This window comes from Globicephala melas, chromosome 2 (genome assembly GCF_963455315.2).
Source record: "Globicephala melas chromosome 2, mGloMel1.2, whole genome shotgun sequence".
Classification (NCBI taxonomy): Eukaryota; Metazoa; Chordata; class Mammalia; order Artiodactyla; family Delphinidae; genus Globicephala; species Globicephala melas.
This window is the reverse complement of record NC_083315.2, coordinates 140,016,092-140,032,524: the sequence shown is the minus strand read 5'-3', so window position 1 is coordinate 140,032,524 and position 16,433 is coordinate 140,016,092. Positions and strand designations below refer to the sequence as shown.

The 16,433-nt window shown below is 40.9% G+C and overlaps 1 pseudogene; it reads right to left on the bottom strand.

Annotated features, from left to right (window-relative positions):
- Positions 1 to 15,054: 15,054 nt before the first annotated feature.
- Positions 15,055 to 15,540, bottom strand: LOC115852386 (ADP-ribosylation factor-like protein 2-binding protein pseudogene; annotated as a pseudogene).
- Between the last annotated feature and the right edge of the window lie 893 nt (positions 15,541 to 16,433).

Sequence of the window (16,433 nt, the reverse complement as noted above, 5' to 3'; positions counted from 1 at the left end):
ACTGGCGCGAGCCGCGGCTAACATGGGCCCCAGAGACGGGCATGAGAAGCTAAGGCTGCTGCTGCCGCCACCAAAAAGCCTGTGTGCGAGCACAGGTCACTATCCACACCTTCCCTCCCGGGAGCCTGTGCAGCCAGCCACTGCCACGGTTCCGGGATCCAGGGACAACTTCCCCGGGGACAAAACACGGCGCGCCTCAGGCTGGTGCAACGTCATGCTGGTCTCTGCCGCCGCAGGCTTGCCCCGCATCCCTACCCCTCACTCTCCCCGGCCTGAGTGAGCCAGAGCCCCCGCATCAGCTGCTCCTTTAACCCCGTCCTGTCTAAGAGAAGAACAGACGCCCTCAGGCGACCTACACGCAGAGGCAGTGGCAAATCTAAACCTGAACCCCGGAAGCTGTGCGAACAAAGAAGACAAAGGGCAATCTCTCCCAGCAGCCTCAGAAGCAGCAGATTAAATCTCCACAATCAACTTGATGTACCTGCATCTGTGGAAAACCTGAATAGACAACGAATCATCCCAAATTGAGGAGGTGGACTTTGGGAACAAGATATATTATTTTTTCCCCTTTTCCTCTTTTTGTGAGTGTGTATGTGTATGCTTCTGTGTGAGATTTTGGCTGTATACCTTTGCCTTCACCATTTGTCCTAGGGATCTGACCGTCCGGTTTTTTGCTTTTTACTTAAAATACTTTTATTTCTTAATATTTTTTTTATTTTTTATTTTAATAACTTTATTTTATCTTACTTTATTTTATTTTATCCTCTTTCTTTCTATTTTTCTCCCTTTTATTCTGAGCTGTGTGGAGGACAGGCTCTTGGTGCTCCAGCCAGGCGTCAGGACTGTGCCACTGAGGTGGGAGAGCCAACTTCAGGACACTGGTCCACAAGAGACCTCCCAGCTCCACGTAATACCAAACAGTGAAAATCTCCCAGAGATCTCCATCTCAACACAAAGACCCAGGTTCACTCAACGACCAGCAAGCTACAGTGCTGCACACCCTATGCCAAACAACTAGCAAGACAGGAACACAACACAACCCATTAGCAGAGAGGCTGCCTAAAATCATAATAAGGCCACAGACACCCCAAAACACACCACCAGACGTGGACCTGCCCACCAGAAAGACAAGATCCAGCCTCATCCACCAGAACACAGGCACTAGTCCCCTCCACCAGGAAACCTACACAACCCACTGAACCAACCTTAGCAACTGGGGACAGACACCAAAAACAACAGGAACTATGAACCTGCAGCCTGAGAAAAGGAGACCCCAAACACAGTAAGATAAGCAAAATGAAAAGACAGAAAAAAACACAGGAGATGAAGGAGCAAGGTAAACACCCACCAGACCTCACAAATGAAGAGGAAATAGGCAGTCTACCTGAAAAAGAATTCAGAATAATGATAGTAAATATGATCCAAAATCTTGAAAATAGAATGGAGAAAATGCAAGAACCATTTAACAAGGACCTAGAAGAACTAAAGAGGAAACAAGCAACGATGAACAACACAATAAATGAAATTAAAAATACTCTAGAAGGGAACAATAGCAGAATAACTGAGGCAGAAGAACAGATAAGTGACCTGGAAGATAAAATAGTGGGAATAACTACTGCAGAGCAGTATAAAGAAAAAAGAATGAAAAGAATTGAGGACAGTCTCAGAGACCTCTGGGACAACATTAAACGCACCAACATTCGAATCATAGGGGTCCCAGAAGAAGAAGAGAAAAAGAAAGGGACTGAGAAAATACTTGAAGAGATTATAGTTGAAAACTTCCCTAATATGGGAAAGGAAATAGTTAATCAAGTCCAGAAGCACAGAGAGTCCCATACAGGATAAATCCAAGGAGAAACACGCCAAGACACATATTAATCAAACTGTCAAAAATTAAATACAAAGAAAACATATTAAAAGCAGCAAGGGAAAAACCACAAATAACATACAAGGGAATCCCCATAAGGTTAACAGCTGATCTTTCAGCAGAAACTCTGCAAGCCAGAAGGGAGTGGCAGGACATATTTAAAGTGATGAAGGAGAAAAACCTACAACCAAGACTACTCTACCCAGCAAGGATCTCATTCAGACTTCATGGAGAAATTAAAACTTTTACAGACAAGCAAAAGCTGAGAGAGTTCAGCACCACCAAACCAGCTTTACAACAAATGCTAAAGGAACTTCTCTAGGCAAAAAACGCAAGAGAAGGAAAAGACCCACAATAACAAACCCAAAACAATTAAGAAAATGGGAATAGGAACATACATATCGATAATTACCTTAAATGTAAATGAATTAAATGCTCCCACCAAAAGACACAGACTGGCTGAATGGATACAAAATCAAGACCTGTATATATGCTGTCTACAAGAGACCCACTTCAGACCTAGGGAAACATACAGACTGAAAGTGAGGGGATGAAAAAAGATATATCATGCAAATGGAAATCAGAAGAAAGCTGGAGTAGCAATTCTCATATGAGACAAAGTAGACTTTAAAATAAAGACTGTTACAAGAGACAAAGAAGGACACTACATAATGATCAAGGGATCGATCCAAGAAGAAGATACAACAATTGTAAATATTTATGCACCCAGCATAGGAGCACCTGAATACATAAGGCAAATACTAACAGCCATAAAAGGGGAAATCGACAGTAACACAATCACAGTAGGGGATTTTAACACCCCACTTTCACCAATGGACAGATCATCCAAAATGAAAATAAATAAGGAAACACAAGATTTAAATGATACATTAAACAAGATGGACTTAATTGATATTTATAGGACATTCCATCCAAAAACAACAGAATACACATTTATCTCAACTGCTCATGGAACATTCTCCAGGATAGATCATATCTTGGGTCACAAATCTAGCCTTGGTAAATTTAAGAAAACTGAAATCATATCAAGTATCTTTTCCGACCACAACGCTATGAGACTAGATATCAATTACAGGAAAAGATCTGTAAAAAATACAAACACAGGGAGGCTAAACAATACACTACTTAATAACAAAGTGATCACTGAAGAAATCAAAGAGGAAATCAAAGAATACCTAGAAACAAATGACAATGGAGACACGACGACCCAAAACCTATGGGATGCAGCAAAAGCTGTTCTAAGAGGGAAGTTTATAGGAATAAAATCCTACCTTAAGAAACAGGAAACATCTCAAACAACCTAACCTTGCACCTAAGGCAATGAGAGAAAGAAGAACAAAAATACCCCAAAGTTAGCAGAAGGAAAGAACTCATAAAGATCAGATGAGAAATAAATGAAAAAGAAATGAAGAAAACGATAGCAAAGATCAATAAAACTAAAAGGTGGTTCTTTGAGAAGATAAACAAAATTGATAAACCATTAGCCAGACTCATCAAGAAAAAAAGGGAGAAGACTCAAATCACTAGAATTAGAAATGAAAAAGGAGAAGTAGCAACTGACACTGCAGAAATACAAAGGATCATGAGAGATTACTACAAGCAACTCTATGCCAATAAAATGGACAACCTGGAAGAAATGGACAAATTCTTAGAAATGCACAACCTGCCGAGACTGAACCAGGAAGAACTAGAAAATATGAACAGACCAATCACAAGCACTGAAATTGAAACTGTGATTAAAAATCTTCCAACAGGGCTTCCGTGGTGGCGCAGTGGTTGAGAGTCTGTCTGCCTGCCGATGCAGGGGACACAGGTTCATGCCCCGTTCCAGGAAGATCCCACATGCCACGGAGTGGTTGGGCCCATGAGCCATGGCCTCTGAGCCTGCACGTCCGGAGCCTGTGCTCCGCGACGAGAGAGGCCACAACAGTGAGAGGCTCGCGTACCGCAAAAAAAAAAAAATCTTCCAACAAACAAAAGCCCGGGACCAGATGGCTTCACAGGCGAATTCTATCAAACATTTAGAGAAGAGCTAACACCTATCCTTCTCAAAACTCTTCGAAACTATAACAGAGGGAGGAACACTCCCAAACTCATTCTACGAGGCCACCATCACCCTGACACCAAAACCAGACAAAGATGTCACAAAGAAAGAAAACTACAGGCCAATGTCAATGATGAACATAGATGCAAAAATCCTCAACAAAATACTAACAAACAGAATCCAACAGCACATTAAAAGGATCATACACCATGATCAAGTGGGGTTTATTCCAAGAATGCAAGGATTCTTCAATATACGCAAATCAATCAACATGGTACACCATATTAACAAACTGAAGGAGAAAAACCATATGATCATCTCAATAGACGCAGAAAAAGCTTTTGACAAAATTCAACACCCATTTATGATAAAAACCCTGCAGGAAACAGGCATAGAGGGAACTTTCCTCAACATAATAAAGGCCATATATGACAATCCCACAGCCAACATCGTCCTCAATGGTGAAAAACTAAAACCATTTCCACTAAGATCAGGAACAAGACATGGTTGCCCACTCTCACCACTCTTATTCAACATAGTTTTGGAAGTTCTAGCCACAGCAATCAGAGAAGAAAAAGAAATAAAAGGAATCTAAATCGGAAAAGAAGAAGTAAAGCTGTCACTGTTTGCAGATGACATGATACTATACATAGAGAATCCTAAAGATGCTACCAGAAAACTACTAGAGCTAATCAATGAATTTGGTAAAGTAGCAAGATACAAAATTAATGCACAGAAATCTCTGGCATTCTTATACACTAATGATGAAAAATCTGAAAGTGAAATTAAGAAAACACTCCCATTTACCAATGCAACAAAAAGAATAAAATATCTAGGAATAAACCTACCTAAGGAGACAAAAGACCTGTATGCAGAAAACTATAAGACACTGATGAAAGAAATTAGAGATGATACAAATAGATGGAGAGATATACCATGTTCTTGGATTGGAAGAATCAACATTGTGAAAATGACTCCACTCCCAAAGCAATCTACAGATTCAATGCAATCCCTATCAAACTACGACTTGTATTTTTCACAGAACTAGAACAAAAAATTTCACAATTTGTATGGAAACACAGAAGACCCCATATAGCCAAGGCAATCTTGAGAATGAAAAATGGAGCTGGAGGAATCAGGCTCCCTGACTTCAGACTATACTACACAGCTACAGTAATCAAGACAGTATGGTACTGGCACAAAACCAGAAATACAGATCAATGAAACAGGATAGAAAGCCCAGAGATAAACCCACGCACATATGGTCATCTTATCTTTGATAAAGGTGGCAAGAATATAGAGTGGAGAAAAGACAACCTCTTCAATAAGTGGTGCTGAGAAAACTGGACAGGTACATGTAAAAGTATGAAATTAGAACACTCCCTAACACCATACACAAAAATAAACTCAAAATGGATTAAAGCCCTAAATGTAAGGCCAGACACTATCAAACTCTTAGAGGAAAACATAGGCAGAACACTCTATGACATAAATCACAGTAAGATCCTTTTTGACCCACCTCCTAGAGAAATGGAAATAAAAACAAAAATAAACAAATGAGACCTAATGAAACTTAAAAGCTTTTGCACAGCAAAAGAAACCATAAACAAGACCAAAAGACAACCCTCAGAATGGGAGAAAATATTTGCAAATGAAGCAACTGACAAAGGATTAACCTCCAAAATTTACAAGCAGCTCATGCAGCTCAATAACAAAAAATCAAATAACCCAACCCAAAAATGGGCTGAAGACCTAAATAGACATTTCTCCAAAGAAGATATACAGATTGCCAACAAACACATGAAACCGTGCTCAACATCATTAATCATTAGAGAAATGCACATCAAAACTACAATGAGATATCATCTCACACCAGTCAGAATGGCCATCATCAAAAAATCTAGAAACAATAAATGCTGGAGAGGATGTGGAGAAAAGGCAACACTGTTGCACTGCTGGTGGGAATGTAAATTGATACAGCCACTATGGAGAACAGGATGGAGGTTCCTTAAAAAACTACAAATAGAACTACCATACGACCCAGCAATCCCACTACTGGGCATATACCCTGAAAAAACCATAATTCAAAAAGAGTCATGTACCAAATGTTCATTGCAGCTCTATTTACAATAGCCAGGACATGGAAGCAACCTAAGTGTCCATCATCGGATGAATGGATAAAGAAGATGTGGCACATATATACAATGGAATATTACTCAGCCATAAAAAGAAACGAAATTGAGTTATTTGTAGTGAGGTGGATGGACCTAGAGTCTGTCCTACAGAGTGAAGTAAGTCAGAAAGAGAAAAACAAATACCGTATGCTAACACATATATATGGAATCTAAGAAAAAAAAATGTCATGAAGAACCTAGGGGTAAGGCAGGAATAAAGACGCAGACCTACTAGAGAACGGACTTGAAGATATGGGGAGGGGGAAGGGTAAGCTGTGACAAAGTGAGAGTGGCATGGACATATATACACTACCAAACATAAAATAGCTAGTGGGAAGCAGCCGCATAGCACAGGGAGATCAGCTCGGTGCTTTGTGACCACCTAGAGGGGTGGGAGGGAGGGAGACGCAAGAAGGAAGAGATATGGGAATATATGTATATGTATAACTGGTTCACTTTCTTTTAAAGCAGAAACTAACACATCATCGCAAAGCAATTATACTCCAATAAAGTTGTTAAAAAAAGAATTAATACAAGAAGATTTTCTAGAGCTGAAGGACGAACATAAGAGCACAATGAGTGCCCAATACCCTCGGCAAAACACATGGTTACAAAATTTCAGAATAGCAAGAATAAGGAATCGCCCAGAGGACAAAAACCAAACCACACACCAAGGAACAAAAATTAGAATAGCATCAGACTTCTGTATTAGCCATACTGGACAACAGAAGACAGTGAGGAATATATTTAAAGTTCTGGGAAAACAACATAAGCGCTAAAACTATAAAACTCTTAGAAAAAAACATAGGACAAAAGCTTCATGACATTGGATTTGGCAATGATTTCTTGGATATAACTCCAAAAGCACAAGCAACAAAAGTAAATATAACTACAATAAAATTTAAAACTTCTGTTCATCAAAGGACATATTCAACAGAGTGAAAGGCAACCCATGGAGTGGGAGAAAATATTTACAAATAATGTATCTGATAAGAAGTTAATATCCATAATACATAAAGAACTCCCACAATTCAACAACAATGAAATAAACAACCCAGTTAAAAATGGGCACAGGACTTGAGCTCAATACCATTAATCATAATGGAAATGCAAATCGAAACTACAGTGAGATACTACCCCAAACCCATTAGGATGGTTACTATCAAAAAAAAAAAAACAGAAAATAATGTAGAGAAATTGGAAAACTTTCACACCATTGGCGGCAATGTAAAAATGGTACAGCTGCTATGGAAAACACTATGGCAGTTCTCTAAAAATTAAAAATAGAATTACCATATCATGATCCAGCAATTCCACTTCTGGGTACATACACAAAAGAATTGAAAGCAAAGTCTCAAAGAGATTATTATATACCCATATTCATAGTAGCATTATTCACAATAGCCAAAAGGTGGAAGCAACCCGAGTGTTCATCCATGGATGAATGGATAAACAAAATGTGGCACGTATATACAACAGAATATTATTCAGTTTTAAGAAAGAAGGAAATTCTGACACATAGTACAACACGGCTGCAACTTGAGGACGCCATGCTTAATGAAATAAGCCAGTCACAAAAAGACAAATACTGATGATTCCACTTACATGAGGTACCTACAGTATTCATATTCATAGATACATAAATAGAATGGTGGTTGCCAGGGGTGAGGGAGGGTGTGTGGGACATTGTTTTAATTAACTTTGAATTAAATTAACCCATTGTTTAATGAGTAGAGTTCAGTTTTGCAAGATGAAAAGAGTTCTGGAGATGGATGATGGTAATGGTTGTTACACAACAATGTGAATGTACTTAATACCACCAAACTTTACACTTAAAAATAGTTAAATTGGTAAATTTTATGTTATGTGTATTACTACAATTTTTTAAAAATGAGACAGAAAATTATTTTCAACCTATAGTCTATATCCACCTAAAGTATTAATCAAGTGTTCGGGTAGAAAATAGTCATTTCTTGACATGCAAGTCTCCAAAAAATTTATGTCCTATGCTCCCACTCTTAGAAAGCTACTGGAAAAGTTACTCCAAAAAAATAAGACAGTAAAACAAGAAAGAGGTTGGGAAGTATTCCAACAAAACTGAAAACTAAACTAAACATGAGAAAAACGGGGACTAGACATTGAACACAGGAAAACAAAAGGAGAAGTTTCCAGGATGGCCGCCAGGCAGCAGGTCAGAGCAGGAAAAAGTAGGGCTCTGGGAGAGAGGTCCAGGGTGGGAGCCGCGGGGAGGATGAAATAGAAAGAGGGGATGTGAAGACAGGAAGAGGTGAACAGATAGAATGAAGGAGCACACAGACTGGTGTCTGAGGGAAACTGAAGAACCATCACAGTGAGCGTACTTTGGATGTTAAGCTAGAAGAACTGGAGGCTGATGTCAGAGGGTATTTAAATTAGTGATTTTGAAGATGGTGTAGCTCCTGGCAAGACAAAAAGTTCCAATCTGGGGGTCTGAGAAACTTAAAAAAAAAAAAAAACTCCTACCTCCATTCATTCCACAAAGAATTTGTGATTTGCACATGTTCACCATTCTTCTAAGTGGAAATGCTGAGAAGTTTGGGAGAGAAGGATCGAGGGAGCTCTCATCAGATGACCTCATTTTTCTCAGGAAAATAAGAAGTCAGATCATCTCTTAGGTGTGAGGAAGCTAGGGTAGGGTAGGGTCCTTGAGAAATGAAAGGTTCTTGGAACAGGTCCTAGTCGAGAACCTGAGCAAACCAAGCAGAAAGACATACAAGGAGTTGGAAGGCATTGAAGGTACACAAAGACTGAATCAGCACTGGCTGCAAATGGACCCAAAGAGTATTTTGGGTGCAAGGATCTCCCAGGATGACCCAGGATGTGACTGATGCTCAGGTAGGAGTAGCAACAGCTGGTGACTTAATAAATTTCTACCAACTAAAAAATGTTCTAAAATTGCTCATGGACACAAGGACTTATGTTCAAGAATGTTCATGGAAGAACTATATATAGCAGAAAAAGAGGAAACAGCCGAATCCCATCAGTAGGAAAATGCATAAACTGTAGTTGAGTCATGCGAGGGAAGACTATTCCACGGCTAAAATGAATGACCAGTATCAGAAAGGTTAAATATCAAAACTAAAATGTTCAAGGGTGGAGGGCAGAGCAAGTCCAAAAGGACTGATACACTATGAAGTCATTTATGTACTTTATGTAAATTTTAAACACACACATACATATATGGTAAAAGAACAGAAACATGCGTGGGAGTGATACCCACAACTTCAGGATAGAGGGCAAAGGAGTGGGAGGGCGGGACTTCAGCTCTATAGCTAATGTTTCATTCTTCTAAAAAGTTAACATCTAGGACTTCCCTGGTGGCACAGTGGTTAAGAATCCACCTGCCAATGCGGGGGACACGGGTTCGAGCCCTGGTCCGGGAAGATTCCACATGCCGTGGAGCAACTAAGCCCATGCACCACAACTACTGAGTCTGCGCTCTAGAGCCCGTGAGCCACAACTACTGAAGCCCACATGCCTAGAGCCCGTGCTCTGCAACAAGAGAAGCCACCGCAATGAGAAGCCCACGCACCGCAACGAAGAGTAGCCCCCGCTCACCGCAACTAGAGAAAGCCTGTGTGCAGCAATGAAGACCCAACGCAGCCAAAAATAAATTAATTTTTTTAAAAAGTTAACATCCAAGTAGGATTATACTACAGATGTTAGAAATAGTCATCCTTTTTTTCCAGACCAAACTTTTAATTATTTTATTGAACAGCACATTAAATAATTCTCTAAAACAGGTATCTTAACTGATTTCCCTTTCCCAGATCATTTTACATTTGCAGATTTTAAACTATTTTACCATCTGTTGACCCATTATGAATCAAACGTTATTAATAAAGTTTATGGTAAGTGGCAAATATGATATTTAACAAAACATCATTAAGAAATTCCATTCTTAACATTTTTAAATTGTAATAGAATTCTACTTAGGTTAGAGCGGAGAGATGAAATGGTTGAAAGAACCCTAGACTTAAGAGTCTGAAGAATCTGGCCTTGATCCCAGCTCTGCCACTGACCTCAAAGCCTTGGATAATCATCAGCCTCTGCAAGGTCCCGTTTCTTCATCTGTGAAATGATTTTGTCTGAGCCAACTCACACTTTCGGGTTCTTGCCAAAGAATCTAACCCGAAGTTCTCTGCTGTGCATTTAAAAGCACTAGATTACAAGCAATAATCTTCCTGGAGGAACGCCTGAAAGACTGAACGTCCACCCATTCCTGGATGTGGTCTTTGGATCCTTTCCAGCCATCAGGGAGCTGTGAACCTGAACTGCATTGTTTTATCCCCCTAGAGAACTGCTTTTATTAAAACGTATTCTGGCATAATCCCATAAACCTTACCAAGCAGGATATTATAGGAAACAGTCAAGAGAGACCTACCATTGTACTTCTTACACAGGAGTTCAGGAAGACAGTCTGTAAGCCACATAGTGTTCCTTTTATGAGAACAAGCTGTGGAAAATTCTCAGGTCTCAGTACCAAAAAAAATTGTGATCCTGAGCATTTATTCTTTTAATCTAATGACCATGTTATTTTTATAAACAAAGTTTCCCTCTCTTTATTTTGGCTGGTATAGCCTGGATCTAGCAACTACAAATGACTTTATGGAAAACAAGGTGCTATCCCACCGGCTTTATGCATCTACTCTTATTTTTCCTTCGCTGCAATATCCTCATCTATTTTTCTATTCAACTGAATTTTATATTTCTATGCAAACTAACTCAAAATTTCTCTACAATAAAGGAGGGTACAAATAAATGAGTTAAACAAACTCGGACTTTCTGTAGGACAAGATGAGATAACATGTAGCATGCTGAAAATTACAAAATGAGATACAAATGCAAGTTGTTCTCTATTGGTGAGAAAGAAAAATTTATTAGTGGAAGATGAAATTTATGTGCTTTCAGTAAGTGAGATCTTTTTAATATTTTTCAATGTCAAGTCGCTTGAAGACATCCAGATTCCAGTTCTAAGCTCTAGGAAGAGATCTAATTTGTAGACAACATGGTGAAGCATCCCTAAAACACTATGAATGACTTTGTGACTTACTCTATCATTTCTGCCAGGTTCTGTTTGTTCCTGTCCCATCTTCTTGAACTAAGTGCATGTCCCCTGTAGCCTCATTCCCATGGAGACCCTGAATCAATGGGGAGTCTTGCCTGGAAGCAATGGATTAATAATGCCTCTAGTGGGAGGTAGAACAGGCAGAGGGTGGGTGAGGAAGTACTAAAGGGCATAAATTGGCTTGCTATTATTCATAAGAAAAATATATTCCTAAGAATTCTTTGCACTCAAGAATATATTTTTTCAATGATTATACTCTTGGTGAATATATTCTTACTCTGCCTCTCCCTCATGTCCCCACTCCCTGCCCATCAATCTCCTCTCTCTTGAAGATCAGCAGTCCAGGCTCTGCGGGGTGTTTTTCTCTCTCCCTGTCCAAGTCCGCTCCCATTACAACAGGGCAAACAAAAACTGAAGGTTCCATAAAATGCCAGCATATAAAAATGAAAAGAGGACACCTTAAACATCACCTACATCTTCAAAAAGCTGTTAAAACCATTGTATATGAATTGTTTACATTTTCCAGACAGTGAAAAGAAACAAGCAATTAGGTAGGTCCACTTGCCATTCAGGAAACTGGCTTTAGGTGGATTGGCTTTCTTCCCCAAGAAGTAGCTGTGTGACTAACAGATCACTTATTCTGGTCCTGACTCCAGGAATAACTTCAGCCCTGCGCCCAGCCAGACCAGCTAGGGCCCTGACTCCCATCGATCACCTAATTCTTGTTAGCCTCTTCCCAGCATTTCACGCTGGAGTAATCTGCAAGCATCCTAGGATCACAGTAGAGGCTGTAGGTCCTGAATGTCAACTTGAAATGCCTGCTAACATGGAGAAACCCAATCCTCACAAGTTCCACCACTGAGCCTACCTGTCCTTTTGGAGCAGATCCTTTGGCCCTGGGTCTTCTTGAGACTCTGGATTGCGAGCTCTGACAAGGAACTATGTTTGGTTCACTGTTGTATCTTTATCATCTAGCACAGGATGTGGCACAGAGTAGGTACATAATAAATGTTTGAGGAAAGAGTAAAAGAGTGAACAAATGAACAAACTGGAGCAAAGTTATGGAGGACACTGTTTCTACAACTCTCAGCTCTCCTGTGGGAAACCCTCCATTCAACTTTTTTTTTTCTTTTTTTTAACCATTTAATGCTAGGAAAATACTTCATTTCCTTGGAGACACAGGTTGGGTTTTCTTGTGGTTGTTTCTATATTATTTCTGCTCTTGCTTTCCCTTCTGAAAATAAGAACCATATAATAAGTGTTCCTTTTTTCACCTTGGATGTCCAGAAACACAGAGCTAACTCTGAGGTCAAATCGTAGCAATTATGTCAGTCAAAGTTATGCCTGTTTTTCCCTAGCCTATGTCTCGTCTTTTGTTTTTACTTTTTATTGACATATAATACCTTTCTTATACATATTTGTTGCAGTCATCTTAAATCCTTTGTGAATAAAGTAAGGAATGAACAAATTAAAAAACTAAATAGGGCTTCCCTGGTGGCGCAGTGGTTAAGAGTCCGCCTGCCGATGCAGGGGACACAGGTTCGTGCCCCGGTCCGGGAAGATCCCACATGCCATGGAGCGGCTGGGCCCGTGAGCCGTGGCCGCTGAGCCTGCGCGTCCAGAGCCTGTGCTCCGCAACGGGAGAAGCCACAACAGTGAGAGGCCCGTGGACCACAAAAAAAAAAACAAAAAACAAAAAACTAAATAACCAAATAAGCAAGCAAACCGTAACTCAGAAAGTATATATACACACACACACACACACACACACACACACACACACACCTTTTTTTTTTTTTTTTGGCTGCATTGGGTCTTTGTTGCTGAACATGGGCTTTCTCCAGTTGCAGCAAGAGGAGACTACTCTTCATTGCGGTGCGCGGGCTTCTCATTGCAGTGGCTTCTCTTGTTGCAGAGCATGGGCTCTAGGCTCTCAGGCTTCAGTAGTTGTGGCACGGGGGCTTAGTAGTTGTGGCTCGCGGGCTCTAGAGCGCAGGCTCAGTAGTTGTGGCACACGGGCTTGCTCCACAACATGTGGGATCTTCCTGGACCAGGGATCGAACCCATGTCCCCTGCATTGGCATTCTTAACCACTGTGCCACCAGGGAAATCCCAGAAAGTATATTTAACAAGGATGCTTTTTTCTTTTTTTTCTGCAAAACAACTGAAATTTTACTCATGGTACAAAAGTATTTAATAAGCACCACATTGGTACAGAAAAACACACAGCCTACAACTAGCTCATTCTTTAAAACCGGAACAGCCAAGTGAAAAGTCAGTAGAGGTTCTTATTTTTACTTGAAAAATAAAAATAAAAACAACAACAAAAAAACAACTAAGGTACACATTGGGAATTGAACTACTATAGTTTTTCTTTCTAGAGATGTGACATCCATGTTTTCTGGTCAGTAATGTTCTATCAAACATTGTAGTAAACGAGTGTACTAAATCCAAGCAGACAGATGACCAGTAAAGCTGTTTGTTATCTCCTACTGAGCTAGACCAGTGGAACACTATCTTGGTAGGATTACTTTGACAGCAAGAAGGAAATGCCGAGCCCCTACGCCAACAGAAAACCTAAGGAGCTGTTTTACACAGAAAGCGTTTTAAGCAAACCTGCACAAACACTAACATGCTCTAAGAAAAGGAAATCTTTTAGACTACTTCCAGCACACATTCATTGGTGCCCAGTAAAATAGGAACACCAACACAGAAAGCATTTTTGCTTTCATAGCATCAACAGCTAAAAAGCACACAGCATATAATACTTTGATCTTGAAGTGAGTAATTATGGAAGTTCCAAGATTATATCCACTAGGTTAGCCTGAGTATTCATCTATAAAAATATGTTTTCAAAAACACGTAAATGAGAGTTATAGAAACAATGCGACTACATCGGGACCAGTAGAAGACAGTGAAGTGATACAAGGACTGTACATGTAAGACTAGGAATTGATTTTCACAAGTACCTTTTAGGTAAAGGACAACTCTCTAAATTGATTCCAACAGCCAAGACTAGCTGTGATAGTAGGAGTTTCAGAAATCTCGGGATAGGCAGCTAGCTTGAGTTAAACCCTAGATAAACACTCCCAGTCAAAAAGCCCACTGAGGCTGCAGGACTGAAACTCTGACCAATATAAAAAGCTGTGAGTGCACAAAAAGCCTGGCGGGACATGCAAGGCCTGTTGGCCCAAGAGAGTTGGTGATGGTGGGTTCTTCCAACATGGACACACCAACATGTATGCTGGGGCAGTGCCCCCAGGGTGGAATACTGGATTTGGGCTTGACACAGGAGCCAGACTCAGAAGCTCCTGAGAGAGATGTCTACTCAGGGAGGAGTACTAGGGTTACTGAAGACAAGAACGTGTCCCAGGAAGGTCAGGTAATTTTCTTCTGACCCATCAATACTTAACATTAACGAAGAGTTGCAGAACAGAATCTGTCATTCCAAAATGTATTCTTCTGACATCATTAGCCAAGCCTCTCCCAGTCTACTGGGCTGGTGATGTCTAGAAAGATCCCATTACCCGGAGGTGGGACCTAGGGCCGCAGATGTTCTGCCATAATACTTTGATCTTGAAGTGAGTAATCATGGAAGTTCCAAGATTATATCCACTAGGTTAGCCTGAGTATTCATCTATAAAAATATGTTTTCAAAAACACGTAAACAAGAGTTATAGAAACAATGGGACTACATCGGGACCAGTAGAAGACAGTGAAGTGATACAAAGATTGTACATGCAAGACTAGGAATTGATTTTCACAAGTACCTTTTAGGTAAAGGACAACTCTCTAAATTGATTCCAACAGCCAAGACTAGCTGTGATAGTAGGAGTCATAGTCATAGTCTAGCTGTCACAGAAGATGATTTGCACAATGAAGTCATCACTAAACCGCGGCTTAAGTCCAGTCCCCAGCCTTCTTTTTCTGCTCGACAGTCCAGAAACATTTCTTTGAAAGCCAGAAAATCTGTAAACGTGAGCAGCACGTCGAAAATGTCACCGGCCACTTCATCTTTATGGTGCTGTAGAGTTGTAGTGAAAGCCGCCATGTTAAATCCAGGAATTCGCTCCAACAACTGTTCTCTATACTTTTCAACCAAAGAAATATATTCGTTAAAAATAGGTGTGTAGGTGAGCTTATTCTCTTCTGTGTCTTCAAACTCCTGGTAGTACTTGTCCATGAAATTCCTCTGTAATAACTGGAACTCATCATCCATGATAATGTCCTCTAAATATCCAACCACAGCATCAAATTCTGCATCAGAGGCGTAAGAGATGGACTGGGCGAAGCTCTCTTCCTCTAGGGCGCCCATCGCCGCCGCCGCTTCCACAGCGCACGGGGTGAGTGGGCCCGCCAGCCTTCTACCCGGCCCGAGGGCCGGGCGCAGCCTCCGCTCTGCTCCGCAGAGCCCCAACTTTCATCGGGAAGGCCTCGCAGCCGAGGCCTCAGGCGCCTCACAGCCCAGCTGGGCAGCGCCTGCGCACGACGCCCCGGCCTCAGGCTCCCGGGCTGCTGCCACACGCGGCCGGGCCTCCAAGCCCTGCCACGCCTCCGACAAGGATGCTTTTTAATACACACACAAATAAAAATAAAAATAATTTTGAAATTCAGGTGTTCCCGAGTCACGGGGTATTTTTTAGAAGTTACAATTTCCTCTTTGATATCTCCATTTGAACTGTTCCCCTTCCTTCCACTTTTTTTCCAAATAAATTTATTTATTTTATTTTTTTATTTTTGGCTGTGTTGGGTCTTCACTGCTGTGCACGGGCTTTCTCTAGTTGCAGCGAGTGGGGGCTACTCTTCGTTGCAGTGCGCGGGCTTCTCATTGCAGTGGCTTCTCATTGCGGAGCATGGGCTCTAGGCGCCTGGGCTTCAGTAGTTGCGGCACGCAGGCTCAGTAGTTGTGGCTTACGGGCTTAGTTGCTCCGCGGCATATGGGATCTTCCCAGACCAGGGATCAAACCCATGTCCCCTGCATTGGCAGGCGGATTCTCAACCACTGCGCCACCAGGGAAGCCCCTCCTTCCACTTTTGACAAGATTTTTTTTCTCCCCAAACGGCCAGAATCCTTGGCCACAAAAAAACTGAATTGCCCTCAAATGTCTTCCTAGACGTATTTTAAGGTAAAATGCCTATTTCTATTTATAATGATTTTTTCTCTTGGATTTTTAAGGCTTCAGAGGAGTTGTGGTCCCAAACTATTCTGGAGGAAAGAAG